The sequence below is a fragment of the Channa argus genome, unplaced genomic scaffold (assembly GCF_033026475.1).
Source record: "Channa argus isolate prfri unplaced genomic scaffold, Channa argus male v1.0 Contig076, whole genome shotgun sequence".
NCBI lineage: Eukaryota > Metazoa > Chordata > Actinopteri > Anabantiformes > Channidae > Channa > Channa argus.
Window position 1 is genome coordinate 12,005 of NW_027125295.1, and position 12,225 is coordinate 24,229.

Sequence of the window (12,225 nt, forward strand, 5' to 3'; positions counted from 1 at the left end):
TTTGTCCCGGACAGTTGAAATTTCCCGCAATACGTCTTCGGCTTGGTTGAGGAGGCTTGCATTTCCAAATGATGGCCAGAAGAAGTCATCGGGTGTTGTGCCAAAATAGCTCAGTTGGGAGAGCGTTAGACTGAAGATCTAAAGGTCCCTGGTTCGATCCCGGGCTTCGGCATTACACCACCTCTGTCTTGCGTACGATGCCAAGAGTCCCCTAACCTTTTGTTTTTGTACTTAAGACGGTTTGGAAGGTAGTCTCTATGTGTACCATTCTGTGATTTCAGGTTGTTTTACGAAGCAAGCATGTGTAAGAACTTAGTCAACCCACTGACACAGCTTGAGTGTAAATGTCATCTTAAAATAACAACAATTGTGTTTCTGCCTGATTTCAGGCCAGGGACCTTTCACGTGTGAGGCAAACTTGATAACCGCTACACCACAGATACCGGCGACTTTGACGAGCTACTTCAGAGCGTAGGCAAAAGCAGGCTTTCACATTCAGGCCCGTAGGTAACGTTCCTTTTCAAATGCAGATTGCCGGAGAACGTAGGGGCGTAATTTGACAAGTGATGCATTTTTGTCCAACCTTGAGCGATTAAAAGTAATGGCATCAGAACAGCGTAAGTACACCAGGGGCATGGCCGGGGCCAGTGCTGTTCCAGTCCTCGTTAGTATAGTGGACAGGATCTCCGCCTGTTGTAATTGACATCCTAGGGCTGCTGCTGCAAGTGCAGCTATTTTTCATTGGAGAAAGTCTCTATTTCGATTAATAGTATGTGGTGGCTTTGTCCAAACTGAGGCTGTTTAGAAATTGGTTCTTAACTTTCTTCTGTAGTCTCGCATAACCCTTTTCGATTTCTTTGACCAATTTGCACATGCTGTTTGCCATATCGCGTGCACCAAGAAGAGGGCATGCAATTGCAGGAAAGGAACTCCTCAACAGGTAACTCAAAACTGAAATTGAACGACGACCATTGCAAGCATGTGTAAGAACTTAGTCAACCCACTGACACAGCTTGAGTGTGAATGTCATCTTAAAATAACAACAATTGTGTTTCTGCCTGGTTTCAGGCCAGGGACCTTTCACGTGTGAGGCGAACTTGATAACCGCTACACCACAGAAATCGGCGACTTTGACGAGCTACTTCAGAGCGTAGCTTCCCAGCAAGAAGAATACCACGGTCGTGGAAGTTTACTCCTCAGGGGTTTTGGGATGAAAGGATCTTTATCGAACTTTGTAGTACTAAAACCAAAAGTGTTGCCTTTCTAATTGTTAGAGCTGAGACAACCCCTTTTACAAGGCAATCCACCCAGACTGACTGTGCACATGATAATGGATAGCAAAAGGGTTTCTCCCTGATTTCGAACGAGGGACCTTTATGCATGTTAGGCCAAGGTGATATCCACTACACTACAGAATTTAGCCACGTAGGGTATTACTTTCAGAGGGTAGCATCTAACCACAAAGCGACACATTATCGTGCAAGGTCGACTCTAAGGGGCTTTCCAAAATCCTAGTGCACAATAGGTACTTTCTCAGCTTAATGGGGACCATGCTCATATGTGGAGGCTGATCGGTCCAATGCTAAGCCAGTGTAGCGTGGAGAGGGGATTGAAGCTGTGGTAATTGACATCCTAGGGCTGCTTCTTCAGTGCAGCTGTTTTTCATGGGAGAAACAAAGGCTGTTTAGAAATTGGTTTTTAACAATCTTCTGTAGTCTCGCAAAACCCTTTTTGATTTCTTTGACCAATTTGCACATGCTGTTTGCCATATCGCGTGCAACAAGAAGAGGGCATGCAATTACAGGAAAGGAACTCCTCAACAGGTACTCAAAACTGAAATTGAACGACGACCATTGCAACTTTAGCCAGTAATGGTCCGCTCAGTCAAAGGCACACAGCCTTTGTCCAGCGACTACTCTGGCGTGACTGCAAACGAGCAGTGCTTTTCCAGTCCTCGTTAGTATAGTGGACAGTATCTTCGCCTGTCACGCGGAAGACCGGGGTTCGATTCCCCGACGGGGAGAGTCTTTTTGCCTTTGTCCCGGACAGTTGAAATTTCCTGCAATATGTCTTCGGCTTGGTTGAGGAGGCTTGCATTTGCAAATGATGGCCAGAAGAAGTCATCGGTTGTTGTGCCGAAATAGCTCAGTTGGGAGAGCGTTAGACTGAAGATCTAAAGGTCCCTGGTTCGATCCCGGGTTTCGGCATTACACCACCTCTGTCTTGCGTACGATGCCAAGAGTCCCCTAACCTTTTGTTTTTGTACTTAAGACGGTTTGGAAGGTAGTCTCTATGTGTGCCATTCTGTGATTTCAGGTTGTTTTACGGAGCAAGCATGTGTAAGAACTTAGTCAACCCACTGACACAGCTTGAGTGTAAATGTCATCTTAAAATAACAACAATTGTGTTTCTGCCTGATTTCAGGCCAGGGACCTTTCACGTGTGAGGCGAACTTGATAACCGCTACACCACAGATACCGGCGACTTTGACGAGCTACTTCAGAGCGTAGGCAAAAGCAGGCTTTCACATTCAGGCCCGTAGGTAACGTTCCTTTTCAAATGCAGATTGCCGGAGAACGTAGGGGCGTAATTTGACAAGTGATGCATTTTTGTCCAACCTTGAGCGATTAAAAGTAATGGCATCAGAACAGTGTAACTACACCAGGGGCATGGCCGGGGCCAGTGCTGTTCCAGTCCTCGTTAGTATAGTGGACAGTATCTCCGCCTGTTGTAATTGACATCCTAGGGCTGCTGCTGCAAGTGCAGCTATTTTTCATTGGAGAAAGTCTCTATTTCGATTAATAGTATGTGGTGGCTTTGTCCAAACTGAGGCTGTTTAGAAATTGGTTCTTAACTTTCTTCTGTAGTCTCGCACAACCCTTTTCGATTTCTTTGACCAATTTGCACATGCTGTTTGCCATATCGCGTGTACCAAGAAAAGGGCATGCAATTGCAGGAAAGGAACTCCTCAACAGGTAACTCAAAACTGAAATTGAACGACGACCATTGCAAGCATGTGTAAGAACTTAGTCAACCCACTGACACAGCTTGAGTGTGAATGTCATCTTAAAATAACAACAATTGTGTTTCTGCCTGGTTTCAGGCCAGGGACCTTTCACGTGTGAGGCGAACTTGATAACCGCTACACCACAGAAATCGGCGACTTTGACGAGCTACTTCAGAGCGTAGCTTCCCAGCAAGAAGAATACCACGGTCGTGGAAGTTTACTCCTCAGGGGTTTTGGGATGAAAGGATCTTTATCGAACTTTGTAGTACTAAAACCAAAAGTGTTGCCTTTCTAATTGTTAGAGCTGAGACAACCCCTTTTACAAGGCAATCCACCCAGACTGACTGTGCACATGATAAAGGATAGCAAAAGGGTTTCTGCCTGATTTCGAACGAGTGACCTTTATGCATGTTAGGCCAAGGTGATATCCACTACACTACAGAATTTAGCCACGTAGGGTATTACTTTCAGAGGGTAGCATCTAAGCACAAAGCGACACATTATCGTGCAAGGTCGACTCTAAGGGGCTTTCCAAAATCCTAGTGCACAATAGGTACTTTCTCAGCTTAATGGGGACCATGCTCATATGTGGAGGCTGATCGGTCCAATGCTAAGCCAGTGTAGCGTGGAGAGGGGATTGAAGCTGTGGTAATTGACATCCTAGGGCTGCTTCTTCAGTGCAGCTGTTTTTCATGGGAGAAACAAAGGCTGTTTAGAAATTGGTTCTTAACAATCTTCTGTAGTCTCGCAAAACCCTTTTTGATTTCTTTGACGAATTTGCACATGCTGTTTGCCATATCGCGTCCAACAAGAAGAGGGCGCGCAATTGTAGTCAACAGATACTCAAAACTGAAATTGAATAACGACCATTGCAACTTTAACCAGTAATCGTCCGCTCTGTCAAAGACACAGCCTTTTTTCGGCGACTACTCTGGAGTGACTGCAAAAGATCTAACAGGCAAAAGCAGGTTTTCACATTCAGGCCCGTAGGTAACGTTCCTTTTCAAATGCAGATTGACGGAGAACGTAGGAGCGTAATTTGACAATTGATTCATTTTTGTCCAACCTTGAGCGAGTAAAAGTAATGGCATCAGAACGGCGTAACTACACCAGGGGCATGGCCGGGGGCAGTGCTGTTCCAGTCTTCGTTAGTATAGTGGACAGTATCTCCGCCTGTTGTAATTGACATCCTAGGGCTGCTACTGCAAGTGCAGCTATTTTTCATGGGAGAAAGTCTCTATTTCGATTAATAGTATGTGGTGGCTTTGTCCAAACTGAGGCTGTTTAGAAATTGGTTCTTAACTTTCTTCTGTAGTCTCGCATAATCCTTTTCGATTTCTTTGACCAATTTGCACTTGCTGCTTGCCCTTTTCGATTTCTTTGACCAATTTGCACATCCTGTTTGCCATATCGCGTGCACCAAGAAGAGGGCATGCAATTGCAGGAAAGGAACTCCTCAACAGGTACTCACAACTGAAATTGAACGACGACCATTGCAACTTTAGCCAGTAATGGTCCGCTCAGTCAAAGGCACACAGCCTTTGTCCAGCGACTACTCTGGCGTGACTGCAAACGAGCAGTGCTTTTCCAGTCCTCGTTAGTATAGTGGACAGTATCTCCGCCTGTCACGCGGAAGACCGGGGTTCGATTCCCTGACGGGGAGAGTCTTTTTGCCTTTGTCCCGGACAGTTGAAATTTCCCGCAATACGTCTTCGGCTTGGTTGAGGAGGCTTGCATTTGCAAATGATGGCCAAAAGAAGTCATCGGTTGTTGTGCCGTAAAAGCTCAGTTGGGAGAGCGTTAGACTGAAGATCTAAAGGTCCCCTGGTTTGATCCCGGGTTTCGGCATTACACCACCTCTGTCTTGCGTACGATGCCAAGAGTGCCGTAACCTTTTGTTTTTGTACTTAAGACGGTTTGGAAGGTAGTCTCTATGTGTGCCATTCTGTGATTTCAGGTTGTTTTACGGAGCAAGCATGTGTAAGAACTTAGTCAACCCACTGACACAGCTTGAGAGTAAATGTCATCTTAAAATAACAACAATTGTGTTTCTGCCTGATTTCAGGCCAGGGACCTTTCACGTGTGAGGCGAACTTGATAACCGCTACACCACAGATACCGGCGACTTTGACGAGCTACTTCAGAGCGTAGGCAAAAGCAGGCTTTCACATTCAGGCTCGTAGGTAACGTTCCTTTTCAAATGCAGATTGCTGGAGAACGTAGGGGCGTAATTTGACAAGTGATGCATTTTTGTCCAACCTTGAGCGATTAAAAGTAATGGCATCAGAACAGCGTAACTACACCAGGGGCATGGCCGGGGCCAGTGCTGTTCCAGTCCTCGTTAGTATAGTGGACAGGATCTCCGCCTGTTGTAATTGACATCCTAGGGCTGCTGCTGCAAGTGCAGCTATTTTTCATTGGAGAAAGTCTCTGTTTCGATTAATAGTATGTGGTGGCTTTGTCCAAACTGAGGCTGTTTAGAAATTGGTTCTTAACTTTCTTCTGTAGTCTCGCATAACCCTTTTCGATTTCTTTGACCAATTTGCACATGCTGTTTGCCATATCGCGTGCACCAAGAAGAGGGCATGCAATTGCAGGAAAGGAACTCCTCAACAGGTAACTCAAAACTGAAATTGAACGACGACCATTGCAAGCATGTGTAAGAACTTAGTCAACCCACTGACACAGCTTGAGTGTGAATGTCATCTTAAAATAACAACAATTGTGTTTCTGCCTGGTTTCAGGCCAGGGACCTTTCACGTGTGAGGCGAACTTGATAACCGCTACACCACAGAAATCGGCGACTTTGACGAGCTACTTCAGAGCGTAGCTTCCCAGCAAGAAGAATACCACGGTCGTGGAAGTTTACTCCTCAGGGGTTTTGGGATGAAAGGATCTTTATCGAACTTTGTAGTACTAAAACCAAAAGTGTTGCCTTTCTAATTGTTAGAGCTGAGACAACCCCTTTTACAAGGCAATCCACCCAGACTGACTGTGCACATGATAAAGGATAGCAAAAGGGTTTCTGCCTGATTTCGAACGAGTGACCTTTATGCATGTTAGGCCAAGGTGATATCCACTACACTACAGAATTTAGCCACGTAGGGTATTACTTTCAGAGGGTAGCATCTAAGCACAAAGCGACACATTATCGTGCAAGGTCGACTCTAAGGGGCTTTCCAAAATCCTAGTGCACAATAGGTACTTTCTCAGCTTAATGGGGACCATGCTCATATGTGGAGGCTGATCGGTCCAATGCTAAGCCAGTGTAGCGTGGAGAGGGGATTGAAGCTGTGGTAATTGACATCCTAGGGCTGCTTCTTCAGTGCAGCTGTTTTTCATGGGAGAAACAAAGGCTGTTTAGAAATTGGTTCTTAACAATCTTCTGTAGTCTCGCAAAACCCTTTTTGATTTCTTTGACCAATTTGCACATGCTGTTTGCCATATCGCGTCCAACAAGAAGAGGGCGCGCAATTGTAGTCAACAGATACTCAAAACTGAAATTGAATAACGACCATTGCAACTTTAACCAGTAATCGTCCGCTCTGTCAAAGACACAGCCTTTTTTCGGCGACTACTCTGGAGTGACTGCAAAAGATCTAACAGGCAAAAGCAGGTTTTCACATTCAGGCCCGTAGGTAACGTTCCTTTTCAAATGCAGATTGACGGAGAACGTAGGAGCGTAATTTGACAATTGATTCATTTTTGTCCAACCTTGAGCGAGTAAAAGTAATGGCATCAGAACGGCGTAACTACACCAGGGGCATGGCCGGGGGCAGTGCTGTTCCAGTCCTCGTTAGTATAGTGGACAGGATCTCCGCCTGTTGTAATTGACATCCTAGGGCTGCTGCTGCAAGTGCAGCTATTTTTCATTGGAGAAAGTCTCTATTTCGATTAATAGTATGTGGTGGCTTTGTCCAAACTGAGGCTGTTTAGAAATTGGTTCTTAACTTTCTTCTGTAGTCTCGCATAACCCTTTTCGATTTCTTTGACCAATTTGCACATGCTGTTTGCCATATCGCGTGCACCAAGAAGAGGGCATGCAATTGCAGGAAAGGAACTCCTCAACAGGTAACTCAAAACTGAAATTGAACGACGACCATTGCAAGCATGTGTAAGAACTTAGTCAACCCACTGACACAGCTTGAGTGTGAATGTCATCTTAAAATAACAACAATTGTGTTTCTGCCTGGTTTCAGGCCAGGGACCTTTCACGTGTGAGGCGAACTTGATAACCGCTACACCACAGAAATCGGCGACTTTGACGAGCTACTTCAGAGCGTAGCTTCCCAGCAAGAAGAATACCACGGTCGTGGAAGTTTACTCCTCAGGGGTTTTGGGATGAAAGGATCTTTATCGAACTTTGTAGTACTAAAACCAAAAGTGTTGCCTTTCTAATTGTTAGAGCTGAGACAACCCCTTTTACAAGGCAATCCACCCAGACTGACTGTGCACATGATAATGGATAGCAAAAGGGTTTCTCCCTGATTTCGAACGAGGGACCTTTATGCATGTTAGGCCAAGGTGATATCCACTACACTACAGAATTTAGCCACGTAGGGTATTACTTTCAGAGGGTAGCATCTAACCACAAAGCGACACATTATCGTGCAAGGTCGACTCTAAGGGGCTTTCCAAAATCCTAGTGCACAATAGGTACTTTCTCAGCTTAATGGGGACCATGCTCATATGTGGAGGCTGATCGGTCCAATGCTAAGCCAGTGTAGCGTGGAGAGGGGATTGAAGCTGTGGTAATTGACATCCTAGGGGTGCTGCTTCAGTGCAGCTGTTTTTCATGGGAGAAACAAAGGCTGTTTAGAAATTGGTTCTTAACAATCTTCTGTAGTCTCGCAAAACCCTTTTTGATTTCTTTGACCAATTTGCACATGCTGTTTGCCATATCGCGTCCAACAAGAAGAGGGCGCGCAATTGTAGTCAACAGATACTCAAAACTGAAATTGAATAACGACCATTGCAACTTTAGCCAGTAATCGTCCGCTCTGTCAAAGACACAGCCTTTTTTCGGCGACTACTCTGGAGTGACTGCAAAAGATCTAACAGGCAAAAGCAGGTTTTCACATTCAGGCCCGTAGGTAACGTTCCTTTTCAAATGCAGATTGACGGAGAACGTAGGAGCGTAATTTGACAATTGATTCATTTTTGTCCAACCTTGAGCGAGTAAAAGTAATGGCGTCAGAACGGCGTAACTACACCAGGGGCATGGCCGGGGGCAGTGCTGTTCCAGTCCTCGTTAGTATAGTGGACAGTATCTCCGCCTGTTGTAATTGACATCCTAGGGCTGCTGCTGCAAGTGCAGCTATTTTTCATGGGAGAAAGTCTCTATTTCGATTAATAGTATGTGGTGGCTTTGTCCAAACTGAGGCTGTTTAGAAATTGGTTCTTAACTTTCTTCTGTAGTCTCGCATAACCCTTTTCGATTTCTTTGACCAATTTGCACTTGCTGCTTGCCCTTTTCGATTTCTTTGACCAATTTGCACATGCTGTTTGCCATATCGCGTGCACCAAGAAGAGGGCATGCAATTGCAGGAAAGGAACTCCTCAACAGGTACTCAAAACTGAAATTGAACGACGACCATTGCAACTTTAGCCAGTAATGGTCCGCTCAGTCAAAGGCACACAGCCTTTGTCCAGCGACTACTCTGGCGTGAGTGCAAACGAGCAGTGATGTTCCAGTCCTCGTTAGTATAGTGGACAGGATCTCCGCCTGTTGTAATTGACATCCTAGGGCTGCTGCTGCAAGTGCAGCTATTTTTCATTGGAGAAAGTCTCTATTTCGATTAATAGTATGTGGTGGCTTTGTCCAAACTGAGGCTGTTTAGAAATTGGTTCTTAACTTTCTTCTGTAGTCTCGCATAACCCTTTTCGATTTCTTCTACCAATTTGCACATGCTGTTTGCCATATTGCGTGCACCAAGAAGAGGGCATGCAATTGCAGGAAAGGAACTCCTCAACAGGTAACTCAAAACTGAAATTGAACGACGACCATTGCAAGCATGTGTAAGTACTTAGTCAACCCACTGACACAGCTTGAGTGTGAATGTCATCTTAAAATAACAACAATTGTGTTTCTGCCTGGTTTCAGGCCAGGGACCTTTCACGTGTGAGGCGAACTTGATAACCGCTACACCACAGAAATCGGCGACTTTGACGAGCTACTTCAGAGCGTAGCTTCCCAGCAAGAAGAATACCACGGTCGTGGAAGTTTACTCCTCAGTGGTTTTGGGATGAAAGGATCTTTATCGAACTTTGTAGTACTAAAACCAAAAGTGTTGCCTTTCTAATTGTTAGAGCTGAGACAACCCCTTTTACAAGGCAATCCACCCAGACTGACTGTGCACATGATAATGGATAGCAAAAGGGTTTCTGCCTGATTTCGAACGAGGGACCTTTATGCATGTTAGGCCAAGGTGATATCCACTACACTACAGAATTTAGCCACGTAGGGTATTACTTTCAGAGGGTAGCATCTAACCACAAAGCGACACATTATCGTGCAAGGTCGACTCTAAGGGGCTTTCCAAAATCCTAGTGCACAATAGGTACTTTCTCAGCTTAATGGGGACCATGCTCATATGTGGAGGCTGATCGGTCCAATGCTAAGCCAGTGTAGCGTGGAGAGGGGATTGAAGCTGTGGTAATTGACATCCTAGGGCTGCTTCTTCAGTGCAGCTGTTTTTCATGGGAGAAACAAAGGCTGTTTAGAAATTGGTTCTTAACAATCTTCTGTAGTCTCGCAAAACCCTTTTTGATTTCTTTGACCAATTTGCACATGCTGTTTGCCATATCGCGTCCAACAAGAAGAGGGCGCGCAATTGTAGTCAACAGATACTCAAAACTGAAATTGAATAACGACCATTGCAACTTTAACCAGTAATCGTCCGCTCTGTCAAAGACACAGCCTTTTTTCGGCGACTACTCTGGAGTGACTGCAAAAGATCTAACAGGCAAAAGCAGGTTTTCACATTCAGGCCCGTAGGTAACGTTCCTTTTCAAATGCAGATTGACGGAGAACGTAGGAGCGTAATTTGACAATTGATTCATTTTTGTCCAACCTTGAGCGAGTAAAAGTAATGGCATCAGAACGGCGTAACTACACCAGGGGCATGGCCGGGGGCAGTGCTGTTCCAGTCCTCGTTAGTATAGTGGACAGGATCTCCGCCTGTTGTAATTGACATCCTAGGGCTGCTGCTGCAAGTGCAGCTATTTTTCATTGGAGAAAGTCTCTATTTCGATTAATAGTATGTGGTGGCTTTGTCCAAACTGAGGCTGTTTAGAAATTGGTTCTTAACTTTCTTCTGTAGTCTCACATAACCCTTTTCGATTTCTTTGACCAATTTGCACATGCTGTTTGCCATATCGCGTGCACCAAGAAGAGGGCATGCAATTGCAGGAAAGGAACTCCTCAACAGGTAACTCAAAACTGAAATTGAACGACGACCATTGCAAGCATGTGTAAGTACTTAGTCAACCCACTGACACAGCTTGAGTGTGAATGTCATCTTAAAATAACAACAATTGTGTTTCTGCCTGGTTTCAGGCCAGGGACCTTTCACGTGTGAGGCGAACTTGATAACCGCTACACCACAGAAATCGGCGACTTTGACGAGCTACTTCAGAGCGTAGCTTCCCAGCAAGAAGAATACCACGGTCGTGGAAGTTTACTCCTCAGGGGTTTTGGGATGAAAGGATCTTTATCGAACTTTGTAGTACTAAAACCAAAAGTGTTGCCTTTCTAATTGTTAGAGCTGAGACAACCCCTTTTACAAGGCAATCCACCCAGACTGACTGTGCACATGATAATGGATAGCAAAAGGGTTTCTGCCTGATTTCGAACGAGGGACCTTTATGCATGTTAGGCCAAGGTGATATCCACTACACTACAGAATTTAGCCACGTAGGGTATTACTTTCAGAGGGTAGCATCTAACCACAAAGCGACACATTATCGTGCAAGGTCGACTCTAAGGGGCTTTCCAAAATCCTAGTGCACAATAGGTACTTTCTCAGCTTAATGGGGACCATGCTCATATGTGGAGGCTGATCGGTCCAATGCTAAGCCAGTGTAGCGTGGAGAGGGGATTGAAGCTGTGGTAATTGACATCCTAGGGGTGCTGCTTCAGTGCAGCTGTTTTTCATGGGAGAAACAAAGGCTGTTTAGAAATTGGTTCTTAACAATCTTCTGTAGTCTCGCAAAACCCTTTTTGATTTCTTTGACCAATTTGCACATGCTGTTTGCCATATCGCGTCCAACAAGAAGAGGGCGCGCAATTGTAGTCAACAGATACTCAAAACTGAAATTGAATAACGACCATTGCAACTTTAGCCAGTAATCGTCCGCTCTGTCAAAGACACAGCCTTTTTTCGGCGACTACTCTGGAGTGACTGCAAAAGATCTAACAGGCAAAAGCAAGTTTTCACATTCAGGCCCGTAGGTAACGTTCCTTTTCAAATGCAGATTGACGGAGAACGTAGGAGCGTAATTGGACAATTGATTCATTTTTGTCCAACCTTGAGCGAGTAAAAGTAATGGCATCAGAACGGCGTAACTACACCAGGGGCATGGCCGGGGGCAGTGCTGTTCCACTCCTCGTTAGTATAGTGGACAGTATCTCCGCCTTTTGTAATTGACATTCTAGGGCTGCTGCTGCAAGTGCAGCTATTTTTCATGGGAGAAAGTCTCTATTTCCATTAATAGTATGTGGTGGCTTTGTCCAAACTGAGGCTGTTTAGAAATTGGTTCTTAACTTTCTTCTGTAGTCTCGCATAACCCTTTTCGATTTCTTTGACCAATTTGCACTTGCTGCTTGCCCTTTTCGATTTCTTTGACCAATTTGCACATGCTGTTTGCCATATCGCGTGCACCAAGAAGAGGGTATGCAATTGCAGGAAAGGAACTCCTCAACAGGTACTCAAAACTGAAATTGAACGACGACCATTGCAACTTTAGCCAGTAATGGTCCGCTCAGTCAAAGGCACACAGCCTTTGTCCAGCGACTACTCTGGCGTGACTGCAAACGAGCAGTGCTTTTCCAGTCCTCGTTAGTATAGTGGACAGTATCTCCGCCTGTCACGCGGAAGACCGGGGTTCGATTCCCCGACGGGGAGAGGCTTTTTGCCTTTGTCCCGGACAGTTGAAATTTCCCGCAATACGTCTTCGGCTTGGTTGAGGAGGCTTGCATTTCCAAATGATGGCCAGAA

At 45.2% G+C, this 12,225-nt stretch overlaps 5 non-coding genes across 5 annotated transcripts; all 5 read left to right on the plus strand.

Moving 5' to 3' along the window:
• The first annotated feature begins 99 nt into the window (after positions 1-99).
• On the plus strand, positions 100-172 carry trnaf-gaa (transfer RNA phenylalanine (anticodon GAA)). The gene has a single exon. It is a non-coding gene; the product is annotated as a tRNA-Phe (tRNA).
• A 1,779-nt stretch (positions 173-1,951) lies between these two features.
• trnad-guc (transfer RNA aspartic acid (anticodon GUC)) lies at positions 1,952-2,023 on the plus strand. Its single transcript has one exon. It is a non-coding gene; the product is annotated as a tRNA-Asp (tRNA).
• A 111-nt stretch (positions 2,024-2,134) lies between these two features.
• Positions 2,135-2,207, plus strand: trnaf-gaa (transfer RNA phenylalanine (anticodon GAA)). The gene has a single exon. It is a non-coding gene; the product is annotated as a tRNA-Phe (tRNA).
• Positions 2,208-4,598: 2,391 nt separating this feature from the next.
• Positions 4,599-4,670, plus strand: trnad-guc (transfer RNA aspartic acid (anticodon GUC)). The gene has a single exon. It is a non-coding gene; the product is annotated as a tRNA-Asp (tRNA).
• Positions 4,671-12,060: 7,390 nt separating this feature from the next.
• On the plus strand, positions 12,061-12,132 carry trnad-guc (transfer RNA aspartic acid (anticodon GUC)). Its single transcript has one exon. It is a non-coding gene; the product is annotated as a tRNA-Asp (tRNA).
• The last annotated feature ends 93 nt before the right edge of the window (positions 12,133-12,225 follow it).